This window comes from Anomaloglossus baeobatrachus, chromosome 8 (assembly GCF_048569485.1).
Source record: "Anomaloglossus baeobatrachus isolate aAnoBae1 chromosome 8, aAnoBae1.hap1, whole genome shotgun sequence".
Classification (NCBI taxonomy): Eukaryota; Metazoa; Chordata; class Amphibia; order Anura; family Aromobatidae; genus Anomaloglossus; species Anomaloglossus baeobatrachus.
In genome coordinates this window covers 216,371,470-216,388,362 of record NC_134360.1, presented here as the reverse complement: position 1 = coordinate 216,388,362, position 16,893 = coordinate 216,371,470, and the positions used below count along the sequence as shown (strand labels likewise).

The following is a 16,893-nucleotide window of genomic DNA, read 5'->3' as shown; positions in this document are numbered from 1 at the left end:
AAACCACGACATGATCTGGCATCGCCAGAATATCTGTTTGGCAGAGCAAGTCGAGGATCATGTGCAGATGTCACCATGGTCTGAGGTTTATCCTCTATACTCTTGAGCCGTGACTCAAGTACTTGTATGTAACGGTGTAACTGCTGATATTCTGCCATAACTGCCAGACCCTTGGCTCAGTCCTAATGTTACGGGGGGCTGTCTGATAATAACCTAAAGGAGTATCAGACAGTCAGGGTCCACCGTGCAAAGACTCTGCTGCAGACTATGGCAGAGTGCAATACTTCTGTTAACTCACAGAAGGATATAATAAGTAAGTAAAGCAATTCCTCCCTTACTTGGAGGGTGTGTGGAATGATCTCTGTTAATAATCACAGAGACAAAGGCAATGTGTGCGAAATGGCACCTACCTAGGTCCGCTCTTCTAGTGGTGCAAAAGAGACGAACAGCAGCGTAAGCCGCACAAAGCTCCTACCTGCGTTCGCTCCACTAGTGTGCGAGGACACGAACCACTAGATATGGCACCTGCCTAGGTCCGCTCTTCTAGTGGTGCAAAAGAGACGAACAGCAGCGTAAGCCGCACAAAGCTCCTACCTCTGTTCGCTCCCCTAGTGTGCGAGGATACGAACAACTGCCAGACGCAGTATAAGGAACGTTACCCTAGCGGCAACGTCCACCTACAAGTCGAACCACAAGGCCCAGCCAGACCATGTGCCTCAGGCACCTGCCTATGTCCGCTCCCCTAAGAGGTAAGGATACGGAGAGCAGCCGAAGCTGTAAGGTATAAGAACGCTACCCTGCCGGTAGCGCTCACCTAGCATAGACAGAGGAATGCCTAGAGGAACGCGCACAGAGCGTCTACTCTTATGCATGAACCAAGAGGACTGAGCGCCATGCGGCGTGTGTCAGGGTCTTATATAGACTCTGTGCCTCATCCAAGATGGAGGACACCAGAGCCAATCCGCTGCCAGAACGACAGGAGTGACGTCATGCTGGCCTATCACCGAGCAAGGCATCACAAGCACATGACCAGCGACCAATCGGCATAGAAGGTGTCAGAGACATGTGACCTCGTGTCAGCGATGATGTCACCCGCACATGTGCATTGGCTCCAAGATAGGACTTAGTCTCCGGCGCTCGCACATGTGCAGTAGCAAGAAATCTGGACTTAGTCTCCAGCGCTCGCACATGTGCAGTAGCAAGAAATCTGGACTTAGTCTCCAGCACTCGCACATGTGCAGTAGCAAGAAATCTGGACATAGTCTCCAGCGCTCGCAGCAACCGTAACAAGACTGATTATAATCAGTACAACATCCGATGTGGAGACTGAATGAGGACCGCTGGTGACAAGAGTTTACGAGTCTAGAATGTATGGGCTTTTGGCAGTATATAGGTCTAGAATATATGGGCTCCTGGCGGTATATAGGTCTAGAATGTTTGGGCTCCTGGCGGTATATAGGTCTAGAATGTATGGGCTCCGGATGGTATATTTATGTCTAGAATGTATGGGCTCCCGGCGATATACAGGTCTAGAATGTATGGACTCCGGTGGTATATAAAGTACAGACCAAAATTTTGGACACACCTCATTCAAAGAGTTTTCTTTATTTTCTGAAAATTGTAGATTCACATTGAAGGCATCAAAACTATGAATTAACACATGTGGAATGAAATACTTAGCAAAAAAGTGTGAAACAACTGAAAATATGTCTTATATTCTAGGTTCTTCAAAGTTGCCACCTTTTGCTTTGATTACTGCTTTGCACACTCTTGGCATTCTCTTGATGAACTTCAAGAGGTAGACACTGGAAATGGTCTTCCAACAGTCTTGAAGGAGTTCCCAGAGATGCTTAGCACTTGTTGGCCCTTTTGCCTTTCACTCTGCGGTCCAGCTCACCCCATACCATCTCGATTGGGTTAAGGTCTGGTGACTGTGGAGATCATGTCATCTGGCGTAGCACCCCCTCCCTCTCCTTCTTAGTCAAATGGCCCTTACACAGCCTGGAGGTGTGTTTGGGGTCATTGTCCTGTTGAAAAATAAATGATGGTCCAACTAAACGCAAAGCGGATGGAATAGTATGCCGCTGCAAGATGCTGTGGTAGCCATGCTGGTTCTGTATGCCTTCAATTTTGAATAAATCTCCAACAGTGTCACCAGCAAAGCACCCCCACACCATCACACCTCTTCCTCCATGCTTCACGGTGGGAACCAGCCATGTAGAGTCCATCCGTTCACCTTTTCTGCATCGCACAAAGACATGGTGGTTGGATCCAAAGATCTCAAAATTGGACATATCAGACCAAAGCACAGATTTCCACTGGTCTAATGTCCATTACTTGTGTTCTTTAGCCTAAACAAGTCCCTTCTGCTTGTTGCCTGTCCTTAGCAGTGGTTTCCTAGCAGCTATTTACCATGAAGGCCTGCTGCACAAAGTCTCCTCTTAACAGTTGTTCTAGAGATGTGTCTGCTGCTAGAACTCTGTGTGGCATTGACCTGGTCTCTAATCTGAGCTGCTGTTAACCTGCGATTTCTGAGACTGGTGATAAACTTATCCTCCGCAGCAGAGGTGACACTTGGTCTTCCTTTCCTGGGGCGGTCCTGATGTGAGCCAGTTTCTTTGTAGCGTTTGATGATTTTTGCCACTGCACTTGGGAACACTTTTAAAGTTTTCCCAATTTTTCGGACTGACTGACCTTCATTTCTTAAAGTAATGATGGCCACTCGTCTTTTATTTACTTAGCTGATTTTCTCTTGCCATAATACAAATTCTTAAAGTCTATTCAGTAGGACTATCAGCTGTGTATCCACCAGACTTCTGCACAACACAACTGATGGTCCCAACCCCATTTATAAGGCAAGATATCCCACTTATTAAACCTGACAGGGCACACCTGTGAAGTGAACACCATTTCCGGTGACTACCTCTTGAAGCTCATCAAGAGAATGCCAAGAGTGTGCAAAGCAGTAATCAAAGAAAAAGGTGGCTACTTTGCAGAACCTAGAATATAAGACATATTTTCAGTTGTTTCACAATTTTTTAAGTATTTCATTCCACATGTGTTAATTCATACTTTTGATGCCTTCAATGTGAATCTACAATTTTCAGAGTCATGAAAATAAAGAAAACACTTTGAATGAGAAGGTGTGTCCAAACTTTTGGTATGTACTGTAGGTCTAGAATGTATGGGCTCTGGGTGGTATATAGGTCTGGAATGTATGGACTCTGGGTGGTATATAGGTCTAGAATGTATGGGCTCCGGGTGGTATATAGGTTTACAGTGTATGGGCTCCTGGCGGTATATAGGTCTAGAATGCATGGGGTCCTGGCTGTATATAGGTCTAGAATGTATAAACTCCTGGCGTTATATAGATTTACAATGTATAGGCTCCTGGCGGTATATTGGTCTAGAATGTATGGGCTCCTGGCGGTATATATGTCTAGAATGTATGAGCTTCTGGCAGTATATAGGTTTACAGTGTATGGACTCCTGGCGGTATATAGGTCTAGAATGTCTGAGCTCCTGGCGGTATATAGGTCCAGAATGTATCGGCTCCGGGTGGTATATAGGTTTAGAATGTATGGGCTCCTGGCGGTATATAGGTCTAGAATGTGCTCTGGGTGGTATATAGGTCTAAAATGTATGAGCTCTGAGTGGCATATAGGTTTACAGTGTATGGGCTCCTGGTGGTATATAGGTCTAGAATGTATGGGCTCCCTGTGGTATATAGCTCTAGAATGTGCTCTGGGTTGTATATAGGTCTAAAATGTATGAGCTCCCTGTGGTATATAAGTTTACAGTGTATGAGCTCCTGGAGGTATATAGGTGTAGAATGTATGGGCTCCTGGCGGTATATAGGTCTAGAATGTATGGGCTCCTGGCGGTATATAGGTCTAGAATGTATGGCCTCCGGGTGGTACATACAGTGCTGTGCAAATTAATTGGAACAAAGCAAAAAAACACATTTTTGAATATTTAATAATAAAATGTCATAATGCAGTGCTACATACCAATTTTAGTAAGAAATATGTCCTCCTTTAGCAGATATGAGATTTTCAATGCGTTTTGGCATTGATTCTACAAAGTTGTTGCATAAATTCTTCAATTCTTCATCATGGAACCACATTTGTATGGCGCTGTTTATCATGCGTTCTTTGGTTGTACAGTTCATTTTGCCAGGACGTCTTTTCACAATTCTCCACAAATTTTCTATAGGATTTGCCATGCCAGTCCAGCACTCTTACTTTATTTTCTTCCAGGAATTTCTTCACACACTTGGAATTGTGGCATGGAGCCAAATCTTGTTGGAATGTCCCTTCAAATTTACGCATGAATGGCACAATAAAACGTTTTAAAACGTCTATGTATTTGGATGAATTCATCATACCATCAACAGGAAATAAGCTCCCTGTACCATCAACTTTAAAAAAAGCCCCAAAACATCTGTTTTTGAGGGTGTTTTACAGTTTGTTGAATATGATCAGCTCGCAATGGTTCATTTTTGTGTAGCCTACTGAACCAGACTAAGGGACCATTTTAAATTCTTAGGAAGCCTTTCCAGGTGTTTTGTGGTAATTATTCTAATTTTCTGAGATAATGACTTGGGTTTCATTGGCTGTAAGTCATAATCATCAACATTAACAAAAATATACACTTGAAATACATCCTCTATGTGTAATGACTCTATATAATATATAGGAATAGATCCCTCTGTGTGTCATGACTCTATATAATATATAGGAATAGATCCCTCTGTGTGTAATGACTCTATATAATATATAGGAATAGATCCCTCTGTGTGTCATGACTCTATATATTATATAGAAATAGATCTCTCTGTGTGTAATGACTCTATATAATATACTAGCTGTACTACCCGGCTTCGCCCGGGTTAATAACTGTTGTTAACAAAATAGAATGTATTAACAAAAATGTACTCTGCACACAAAAACCACAAAACAAATGGATAAAAATGTAATTATTAAAAGGCAAAAACTAAGCTCATAGAACCATATCACAACATATATTTCAACACCACAGATATTCCACACAGATTTAACTAAATTGGCCAAGTAATGTGCTCCGTCTGTCTCTTTCCAGGTCTGTCTCTTACCAGGTCTGTCTCTTTCCCCATCTGTCTCTTTCCCCGTCTCTCTCTTTCCCTGTCTGCCTGTCTCTGTCTCTCTTTATTGTCTGTCTCTCTCTGTTTCTTTCCCCATCTGTCTCTTTCTAGGTCTGTCTCTTTCCCAGGTCTGTCTCTTTCCCCGTCTGTCTCCCCGTCTCTTTCTGTCTTTTCCTGTCTGTCTCTTTCCCTATCTGCCTGTCTCTGTCTGTCTCTTTCCTTGTCTGTCTCTATTTATCTGTCTCTTTCCCCGTCTGTCTCTATTAAGGTCTGTGTCTTTTCCCATCTATCTTTGTCTGTCTCTCTGGCTATCTCCTCCTTCCCTGTCTGCCTGTCTCTGTCCCTGTCTACATGTCGGTCTGTCTCTTTCCCCATCTGTCTCTTTCTCCATCTGTCTCTTTCCCCATCTGTCTCTTTCCCCATCTGTCTCTTTCCCCATCTGTCTCTTTCTCCATCTGTCTCTTTCCCCATCTGTCTCTTTCCCCATCTGTCTCTTTCTCCATCTGTCTCTTTCCCCATCTGTCTCTTTCCCCATCTGTCTCTTTCCCCATCTGTCTCTTTCCCCATCTGTCTCTTTCCCCATCTGTCTCTTTCCAGGTCTGTCTCTTTCCAGGTCTGTCTGTCTCTTTCCCCGTCTGTCTCTGTCTGTCTCTTTCACTGTCTGTCTGTCTCTTTCTGTGTCTGTCTCTCTGTCTGTCTCTCTCTATCCGTCTCCCCACCGACATCTTATTACCTCACATATAAGCTTCTTATACTATGAATGTCTTTTGTTCGTATAGCAACTAATCACAGCTCCTACTAATAACCTGTAGTTCCAGGCTCCATTTACTTTAATGGAGGCATGTTTTTTGGAGAGTAACTGTAAAGCGATGGGTTAAATTTTCCTGTCAAAACATAGTCTACAACATTCCCTGGGTGACATGACCGTGAGGTGTCTGTGCAAAGTTTTGTGATTGTAAATGCAACGGTGCGGATACACTTTTCGTTTCACTTTTTCCCCATTATGTAGATAAGGGCAAAATTAATTGGTAAATTGGAACGCGCGGGGTTAAAATTTCGCCTCACAACATAGTCTATGACGCTCTCGGGGTCCAGACGTGTGAGTGTGCAAAATTTTGTGGCTGTAGCTGCGACGGTGCAGATGCCAATCCCGGACATACACACATTCAGCTGTATATATTAGATAATAAACACATGAAATAGATCCCTCTATGTGTACTGACACTATATAATAAACACATGAAATGGATCCCTCTGTGTGTAATGACTCTATATAATATATGTGTTTCCCTTTTTGTAATAAATTACAGAAATAAATTCACTTTTTGATGATATTCTAATTTATTGAGATGAACCTGTACATACAGAGACATGCTGCATATACAGAGCACATACATGTAAGCCATGTACCAGGGTAGGCTCTATAGGATTCAGCGAATTTATGAACAGGAAAAAAACGGCTCCAAAACTAGATCAACCAGCAAAAATACTTTACTACAAGTTGGATAGGAACCTAATCAAAACAGAGGAAAACACTCAGTGAAAATCCACAAACACCCAGCGAAGAGGGCGAGACACTTGTGTTATACAGCGTGGTGTCTTACAATATGTGTCCACTACAATATATTCACTATGCATTACCTACAGGCATGCCAGGAGAATCCCACCACCAACTACCTATTAATAACCTTGAACATGAAACATTTGGATGGGTGTGTAATATGAGCCGTCCGCGGTACAGCACAACAGCTTACAGACTTAAGATAAATTTACTCTAACCCCCAACTGACTATTCCCCTGCCACAATATAAATACAGTGCACATTAATGGATGATCCTTCCCGAGATTCACCTTGAATGACCAAACAACTTAAGGCTGCTTTACACGCAGCAACATCGGTAGCGCTGTCGCTAGCGAAAGCAGCCGCTCCCGTTGTTTGTGCGTCACAGGAAAATCGCTGCCCGTGGCGCACAATATCGCTAGGACGTTTCAAACATACTTACCTTCCTAGCGACGTCGCTGTGGGCGGTGAACAACCTCTTTTTTAAAAGGGAGGTTCGTGCGCCGTCACAGCGACGTCACACAGCGGGCCACCAATAGAAGCGGAGGGGCGGAGACCAGCCGCATAAACGACACACCCACCTCGTTGCCGGAGGATGCAGGTACGCTGTTGTTCGTCGTTTCCAGGGTGTCACACGTAGCGATGTGTGCTGCCTCAGGAACGACGAAAAACCTACGTCCAAAACGAGCAACGATCTTTTGAAAATGAACGACGTGTCAACGATCAACGATTAAGTGAGTATTTCTGATCGTTAACACTCGCTTGTAGGTGTCACACGGATGTGCATCACGAATTCCGTGACCCTGACGACATATCGTTAGATACGCCGTTGCATGTAAAGCGGCCTTTACTATATGCAACGGCTGCTTAGCTAAGAGAATAAAAACTTAAATAAAATAAAACATATATTGTTCAACACCAGCTCCCTCCTGGGTGAGCTCAATTATGGCCTAAAGTCTGTGATAGGCATTAGCAACACCCTGGTGTAAGTGAGATCATTGTAGTCCACACAGAATCTTCAATGGCGGAGAATTAGATGATGTAGTCGGGGAAACGGTGGTCCCAAATGGTGATTGTGCAGTAACTGCGGCCTGACAGGGTTACTATGGCTACCTAAACTAACTACAGGCCCTGACTCAGTCTCAAATATTCTGGCGCCAAACTGCTGTGAGGTGCGTACACTGTTACCCACTGCGATGGCACAGCGGGCCTTAGTTATCTTTTCGACCCAGGTCTGCTCTGGACAATATTTCTGACGTACACAGACGGATGAGAGGCCTCTCCAATAGGTAAGCAATACTGTTTGTAACTGTCGCTTGTCTCCTTGGCAACAACCTATCAACTTCTCAACAGCGTCCTATCAGCAATCTTCTCCCATCTGGTAAAAATTCGGATATGTTACAGGGTCAGCTCCGCTCTGTCACTACTCTGCTAAGATGATAAATATCTATGCGCAGATATTATTGACTCTCTCTCCTGCACGACCTCTGTCTCTGTGTTCATTCACAGCCAACTGTTAAACTGTCACCAAGATGGCCGCCGCCGTACTTCCTGTGATGTACATTTTATAACAGCTTGTAGCTCCACCCCCACCTGAGCTACCTATTCAGTCTTTCATCTGTGCTGAGAAACAGCGACCTCTTGTGGCTGAATAACGACATGTTAGTCCCTTATAAAGTATTATCACGTCATTACTGACATCAGCAGGTGGTAAAGTTACATGCAATAAATACAATGTTTATGTGACACAAATATATACATCTAAATCATGCTGGTGAGGTGGTACAGGGGCATCTAAACCATGCTTGTGAGGTGGTACAGGGGCATCTAAACCATGCTGGTGAGGTGGTACAGGGGCATCTAAACCATGCTGGTGAGGTGGTACAGGGGCATCTAAACCATGCTTGTGAGGTGGTACAGGGGCATCTAAACCATGCTGGTGAGGTGGTACAGGGGCATCTAAACCATGCTTGTGAGGTGGTACAGGGGCATCTAAACCATGCTGGTGAGGTGGTACAGGGGCATCTAAACCATGCTTGTGAGGTGGTACAGGGGCATCTAAACCATGCTTGTGAGGTGGTACAGGGGCATCTAAACCATGCTGGTGAGGTGGTACAGGGGCATCTAAACCATGCTGGTGAGGTGGTACAGGGGCATCTAAACCATGCTTGTGAGGTGGTACAGGAGCTTGCAATACACATCTTTAACCAGGTACATATTTCTGGCCATGAACAATGGAAGCTGTTTCACCATCTCACATACATATAGAGACATGCTGCATATGTAGGAGGGTGACTGGAACACTGCAGCCCCCTGAAGATGTCATGGTCGTTTTGTGTCTTTTTGTATGGGAAATGTTGTTTCTATGTGTGCTCTCGGGTGCACTGTTTTCAGGCACCACTAGATGTCACTGCTCCCCGGGCCCTTAGCTTGTGGTTGGGATGGAGAACAGGGCTGAAGCAGTTAAAGGTTAAATCTGCCCAGCAACAGTAAGGTGACAGTTGGGATTGGTCAGATAGGGAGAAGCTGTACCTGAGGGAGGTAGTGACAGGAGCCCAGAGGAATTCAGCCAGACCCTCAGGGTCACCCCAGGAAACCCCAATCAGGTGGACACAGGAAACTCTTCAGTATCCGGGTGCAGGAATAGGCCCGGACCAGCCCTGAAGTTGTGGCCTTGATTTAGTGGAATTTCCGGGAAGCAGCTGACTCCACTACGACTGATCTAGGTGTGAGGTAACATAGACCTGGGCAAGCGGGACGTCACAGAAATAGCGGTGAAGGAACTCCGCCCGGTGGTGACACACATCCCTGTGGGAGGGGAGCGGCCAGAGCCATGTGAGACTCCATTAATTTACCAGCTGCCACTGTGGTGTTACCGGGAGAGACAGACCGTCCTATAGTAGAGGAGAGATGTGCAGGAGGGAGCAGTGTGCAGGAGAATGTGACCCCAAACCGTAACATGTAACGTCCAGCTATGTGCCCGCAGTGGATGTAACATGTAACGTCCAGCTATGTGCCCGCAGTGGATGTAACGTCCAGCTATGTGCCCGCAGTGGATGTAACATGTAACGTCCAGCTATGTGCCCGCAGTGGATGTAACATGTAACGTCCAGCTATGTGCCCGCAGTGGATGTAACATGTAACGTCCAGCTATGTGCCCGCAGTGGATGTAACATGTAACGTCCAGCTATATGCCCGCAGTGGATGTAACGTCCAGCTATGTGCCCGCAGTGGATGTAACGTCCAGCGATGTGCCCGCAGTGGATGTAATGTCCAGCTATGTGCCCGCAGTGGATGTAACGTCCAGCTATGTGCCCGCAGTGGTTGTAACGTCCAGCTATGTGCCCGCAGTGGATGTAACGCCCAGCTATGTGCCCGCAGTGGATGTAACGCCCAGCTATGTGCCCGCAGTGGATGTAACGCCCAGCTATGTGCCCGCAGTGGATGTAACGTCCAGCTATGTGCCCGCAGTGGATGTAACGTCCAGATATGTGCCCGCAGTGGATGTAACGTCCAGCTATGTGCCCGCAGTGGATGTAACGTCCAGCTATGTGCCCGCAGTGGATGTAACGCCCAGCTATGTGCCCGCAGTGGATGTAACGTCCAGCTATGTGCCCGCAGTGGTTGTAACGTACAGCTATGTGCCCGCAGTGGATGTAACGTCCAGCTATGTGCCCGCAGTGGATGTAACGCCCAGCTATGTGCCCGCAGTGGATGTAACGTCCAGCTATGTGCCCGCAGTGGATGTAACGTCCAGATATGTGCCCGCAGTGGATGTAACGTCCAGCTATGTGCCCGCAGCGGATGTAACATGTAACGTCCAGCTATGTGCCTGCAGCGGATGTAACATGCCTGTAACGTTCCAGCACAAGTATGAGGACCCATAACATGGTTGTAGGCAACCATATTCTGGCCATAATACCAACCAATACCTCATATATATTTTATATATTCTTTTTGCACATAACATTTTATACAGGATGCAGCTAGGCCCCTTAATGTTAGGCCTTGTATATTGGAGTTCCCATCCCTGTATGGTGCACTTGGATAGTACTGGCGCAGCCCCCCTGGTCAAATAGTATGGACGTGACTAATAGGCTGCTAACCAGTTATTGTGCACCTACATGTGTGAACGGCGCCTCATACAAGCCATTGGTGTGCAATTTTATCATCCAGCAATCGATTGGAAGTGTGTGAAGACCCACTTATTGGGGGTCTTTCTGCATTCTGCTAGTGCATTAGTTCCTTAGCCTGGGCAGGTTATAACTGCTGCCCTCCTATTTGCTGTAAGTACTTCCCGGAAATTTCACTAAATCAAGGCCACAACTTCTGGTTGGCCCGGGCCTATTCCTGCACCCGGATATTGAAGAGTTTCCTGAGTCCACCTGATTGGGGTTTCCTGGGGTGACCCTGAGGGTCTGGCCGAATTACTCTGGACTTCTCTCACTATACCTCCCTCAGGTACAGCTTCTTCTCTCTCCACACCAGTGTCCCTATCTGACTAATCCCAACTGTCACCTCACTGTTGCTGGGCAGATTTAACCTTTAACTCCTTAAGCCCTGTTCTCCATCCCAACCCCAAGCTAAGGGCCCAGGGAGCAGTGACACATAGTGGTGCCTGAAAACAGTGCACCCGAGAGCGCACACACATATAAACAACATTTCCCATACATAAATATACAAAATAACCATGACATCTTCAGGAGGCTGCAGGGCACTGGTCACCCTCCTACATATACAGAGCACATACATATAAAGACATGCTGCATATACAGAGCACATATAGACACAAACATACAATACTCACCAGTCTGTCTCCTCTTTTTCTGTTCTTCTAGACCAGGGATGCCCATAATGTGAGCTTTGTGAGCCCATGACGGGCGGCTTGTGAAGCCCATGACGTGCGGCTTGTGATGCCCATGTCGTGCGGCGTGTGAAGCCCATGACATGCGGCGTGTGAAGCCCATGACGTACGGCGTGTGGAGCCCATGACATGCGTCATGTGAAGCCCATGACCTGCGGCTTGTGAAGCCCATGACGTGCGGCTTGTGAAGCCCATGACGTGCGGCTTGTGAAGCCCATGACGTGCGGCTTGTGAAGCCCATGACGTGCGGCGTGTGAAGCCCATGACGTGCGGCTTGTGAAGCCCATGACATGCGGCTTGTGAAGCCCATGACGTGCAGCTTGTGAGCCCATGACGTGCGGCTTGTGAAGCCCATGACGTGCGGCGTGTGAAGCCCAGGACGTGCGGCGTGTGAAGCCCATGACGTGCGACTTGTGAGCCCATGACGTGCGACTTGTGAGCCCATGACGTGCGACTTGTGAGCCCATGACGTGCGACTTGTGAGCCCATGACGTGCGACTTGTGAGCCCATGACGTGCGACTTGTGAGCCCATGACGTGTGGCTTGTGAGCCCATGACGTGTGGCTTGTGAGCCCATGATGTGTGGCTCGCTGCTGTCTTCCAGCTTCATGCATAAGCACCAGGTCTGGCAAACAGCAATGAGGAGCAGATCTACAGATGGTGATTTTTGTGAATAGTTCTGCACAGAGGAGCCGTTCTGAGTAGGGGTAAGGTAGGAAACCCTGGCTCTTGGTATATAGCCTTGGTGTGAGGGCTTTGCATGTCACTACTGTGAAGGTAGTGGGTACAGTATGTGGCTCATGACCATCCTTCAGAGTGCATTTTGCTCTCAAGGTCAGAAAGGTTGGGGACCTCTGTTCTAGAATCTCGCATTGTTCAGGACAAAAGATGAGCAAGTTTCGAAATACTCGGATTCGCGATACTCGTAACGAGTACTGTCTAATACTCGCGAATGTATTCCATACGCTATTCGGAATGCAAGTCAATGTTGAATACTCACAATATAACAATTAACCCGAATGCTGCACTATTCGTGCGAGTAAAATTGTACCAAATTGTACAATTACTAATTACATTGCGAGTATTCCCCATTGACTTGCATTGCACACGCTAATTGGAATGTATACGTGAGTATTAGACAGTACTCGTTACGAGTATCGCGAATCCGAGTATTTCGAAACTCGCTCATCATTATTCAGGACCTTTGGTGACATCAGTCACATGACCCCAAGCAGTCCCAAATTGAAAACTACAATGTAGTTTCTGCAGTAAAGGCTGCCCAGTTTGCCCTCCATTACCACCCTTACGCCAGTACAGGAAAATAACTCTTGAAAGATGGCAGCACAATTGCATGATCTCTGTGTGGAGCAGAGTAGTAGGGGTGGGGGACAAGTCATCAAAAGAAATCTGACAGTTGCCCCGCCCCTATCAAAGTGTATTAAACACGCCCCCCTTAATCAAATGGCTATCATTTTATATCCTTTTGATATCAAATGGCTATCATTTGATATCCTTTTGATATCAAATAAATATCATCTGATATCCTTTTGATATATCCTTTTGATATCAAATGGCTATCATCTGATATCCTTTTGATATCAAATGGCTATCATCTGATATTTATTTGTTAGGTTGTTATGTTTCCCCTTAATCCTGTCCTATTATTTGAATAGATTAAACACGCCTCCTCAGGAAGGATCTGGCCTTGTTTATGTCGCTAAAAAACAGAAAAAGAGAAAAAGGCGTACTCTTCCTTTTCTTATGAATAAAATTACTCCCGCAAGACGTAACCGTCAGAAAAGAATAAGGCGCTCTGTTGAAGACATCTTCTAAGCAATTATCATGGCTTTCGTACACGATGCTTCTGTAGAGTGCACAAAATCGGAACTGGATATTTTTGACATTCCCCCTACGCAAACAAGTATCGAGAAATCGCTTTTTGTAGAAGTGCAACCTATTGCGGCTCTGGCGGACAATGCCCCGCTAGAATTTTTCATATCAGGAAGCGGAGAATATTATTATGATTTGAACAATACCCTACTCTACATAAATTGCCGGGTCGTAAAACAAGATAATTCGAATATAGCCGATGGAGCTCGTGTAGCTATGATAAATTACCCGATCGCTACATTATTTAATCAGGTTGATATTACTTTGGGAGATCGCCTCATCTCTCAATCAGACAATCTTTACAGCTATAGAGCCTACATTGAAACATTATTGAATTACAGCGCACAGACTTTGGCTTCTCAGTTTACATCGGGATTATTTTATAAAGACACTGCGGGACAACACAATGTCCGAATCCTGGATGGTGCAAATGTGGGATTCAACAAGAGAGCTCTAGCAGTTATGCACTCAAAACCTGTGGATCTGTTGGGACCAATTTTTGGTGATATATTTAATCAACCGAAACTTATATTGAATGGTCTTGACCTTAAGATCAAGTTGACGAGAAACAAGGATTCTTTCTGTTTGATGTCTGCTGAAGTTGATCCGCTTAAAGTACAAATCATGCATGCTTGTCTCTATGTAAAGAGAGTACAAGTTTCACCGGCTGTCCGGATAGGCCATAGTCAGGCGTTGCTAAATGCAACAGCAAAATACGCTATTGATAGGGCCTGCATGAAAGTGTACAGTATTCCTACAGGTACTCGCATCTCAAACCATGAAAATTTATACTTAGGCGTCATACCGAAAACTGTTATATTGGGATTTGTAGATAACGAAGCATTTAGCGGTGCGTATAATAAAAATCCATTGTACTTTCCGCATTACAACATTAACCACGCCTCTTTATATTTAGAGGGGCATCAAATACCATCTCAACCCTTCCAACCCAATTTTAATATTGATCTAGCCGTCAGAGAATATATGTCTTTAGCGCAAATTTCAGGGAAATATAAAGCGGACTGCGCTCTGTCGATCGATCGAGAAGAATTTATGGACGGCTTCACGTTCTTTGCTTTTGATTTATCAGCCGATCAAGAACCTGGAAGTCACTTCTCACTCATCAAAACGGGCAACCTGCGGGCTGAAATACGCTTTGCTCTACCTACGCCACACACCGTAAATATGATAGTGTATGCCCTGAACTCAACTATTCTAGAGATTAATAATCGTCGTGAAGTGTTGTATGATTTTTACTGATGGATTCCCTACAACTCACAAACATGATGAAGGCCGATCTCTATACAGAATGCATATTTTCTGGGGTGTATCCGTGTGATTTGCTTCCGTCAACCAGAGTCACTCAGAGACCCGCTGCGTACATCGTCAATACAGACAAATCCAATCAGAGTGGCAAACATTGGATATTAATTTTACTATGCGATGATAAGAAGTCCATATTTTTTGACAGTTATGGATTACCCCCGGAAAATGAAATTTTTCCTCGTGATTTTGTAAAGTTTTTAAAGAGAAATAGTGAATTATACTGCTTTCAAGATAAGCAGCTTCAGCAATCATTTAGTACTGCTTGCGGTCAATATTGTGTGTTTATGCTTTGGCATTTAGCAAGAGGACGGACATATAGTGAAATATTGGAACAATTTAGTAATGATTTAAAGCAAAACGATAATATAGTTCTTGCTTTTGTAAAGAAAATTTCATCTGATCCAAAAGGCTATAGTTGTATGAATCATTTTAACTTTGTTCAACGATGTGTTAATTTCTGTTCCTTTCGAGATTCAAAATGACAACTGGGGTTCTCACACTACAGTGAATCCTGTCTCTGACTATGATCCATTTGAAAAAATCATTAGGCACTTGAAAAAACATTACTGAGAGGTAATTGACAAAAAACTACAACTGTACCTTCTCTCTGTTATTGAAAAACTATGAATACACGGCAAACAGGTGATGGTGAATGAATGTTCGCTTCAAGACTCACAACTGTTGCAACGTCATTAGGAAGCTGAAAGCTACATCCCCCAAGCAACCCGGGAATTTAATTCCAAAGGCTATAAATATGAACACTATACGGGTGCAGCACACTGAGCAACCATCAGTTAATACTTCTGAAGGTTCGTCTAGTGATTTTGGTATTGTAATGCCTCTAAAAAAACGTTCTGATTCAAAACGGAGAGTAAGCAAAAAGCAGAGAGTTGACTCTACATCAGCTTACACAGTGAGACCTGTGTGGGCTGATGAACAGGACATCATGCTTACTGCTATGTCTGGACAGTATGTCCAATGCAAACTTTACCAGAACAAACTAAAATATTTTTGTGATACCTATGAAAGATTCATGAATGCATATCCAACATCTGACATTATCGCAGAACTATCTGAATTCAAAAGAGAGCATGCTATTGTATTATCACAACCTAATAAAAAGGAATCACTGTGACTATGCATGGTTGGTTACGGGATGCAGAAATTACCAAAAAAAGGGACGAAATTATTTAAAATGGGTCCACAGAGGGCATACAGATCGAGAATACTTAAACGGGCTCTAAAGCTGTTGATTAGATCTAAACGATCGCTAGCAGCTAGAAAACGACGACAGGCAGCTCACAGATCTATATCTACACAAAACCCACAGATGCTGATACATGCACAGAGTCCTTCACGTAACCAAGATAACCCTGGAGGTGTTAACCCCACTGTGTCTCCAAATGCTCAAAGCAGAGAGCCTCTGGAAACACATGCTGAAAGGGCACATAATGCAGCACCTGTTGGTAATGTTGATAATGATAATGTAGTGAATGCAGATCAAGCAGTATTTTTACAGCATTTTTTTCATCAACAAAGAGATGTCCGCAATTTCAATGCCCGCTTGCACATTGATCATTTTAGATTTGTAAATTTAGACCGCATCCAATCATTTGTAGAGGCCATAAATGTCGTACATGACACTATTCAGTCATTACTGGACAGAATCATCAGGGACATTGATCCTGGGGACTTTGTTCAATTAAGACTTGAAGGTGGGGCCACATTAGATCCCATTTTCACTACAAAACAATCAAGGGATGATTTCAGTTCTGTATCATTTTTAAATTCTGTTGCTCGCACATTGCAAAGTAATGCTGAATGCCTAGCATCCAATTCACTCAAATTAGTCGTAACAATAATTAAAAACAGACGCGGTGGTGCAAAAAGACGGTTGAAATCTATAGCGAGTAGTCAAATCATTAAACAAAAGAAGCGCTGGCTGTATGACTTTAACAATTACAACACAAATCTGTGCTTCAGTGCTAGTGTGTGTGCCCTGATGGACGACACTGATGTCGGTGATTCAGTTATACTGAGTCGTGCTAAAGCCATACATGCATCCCTGGGTATTCCTGAGGAACAACTAATAAGCTTTAGTGAAATTGTGGATTTTGAGAAACTTCTGGG

General features: G+C 44.6%; 1 protein-coding gene across 2 annotated transcripts in view; it reads left to right on the top strand.

The window, feature by feature from the left end:
- Positions 1-16,893, top strand: part of LOC142248841 (vitamin D3 hydroxylase-associated protein-like) — a 67,258-nt gene that overhangs the window by 7,937 nt on the left and 42,428 nt on the right. The window lies entirely within an intron of this gene.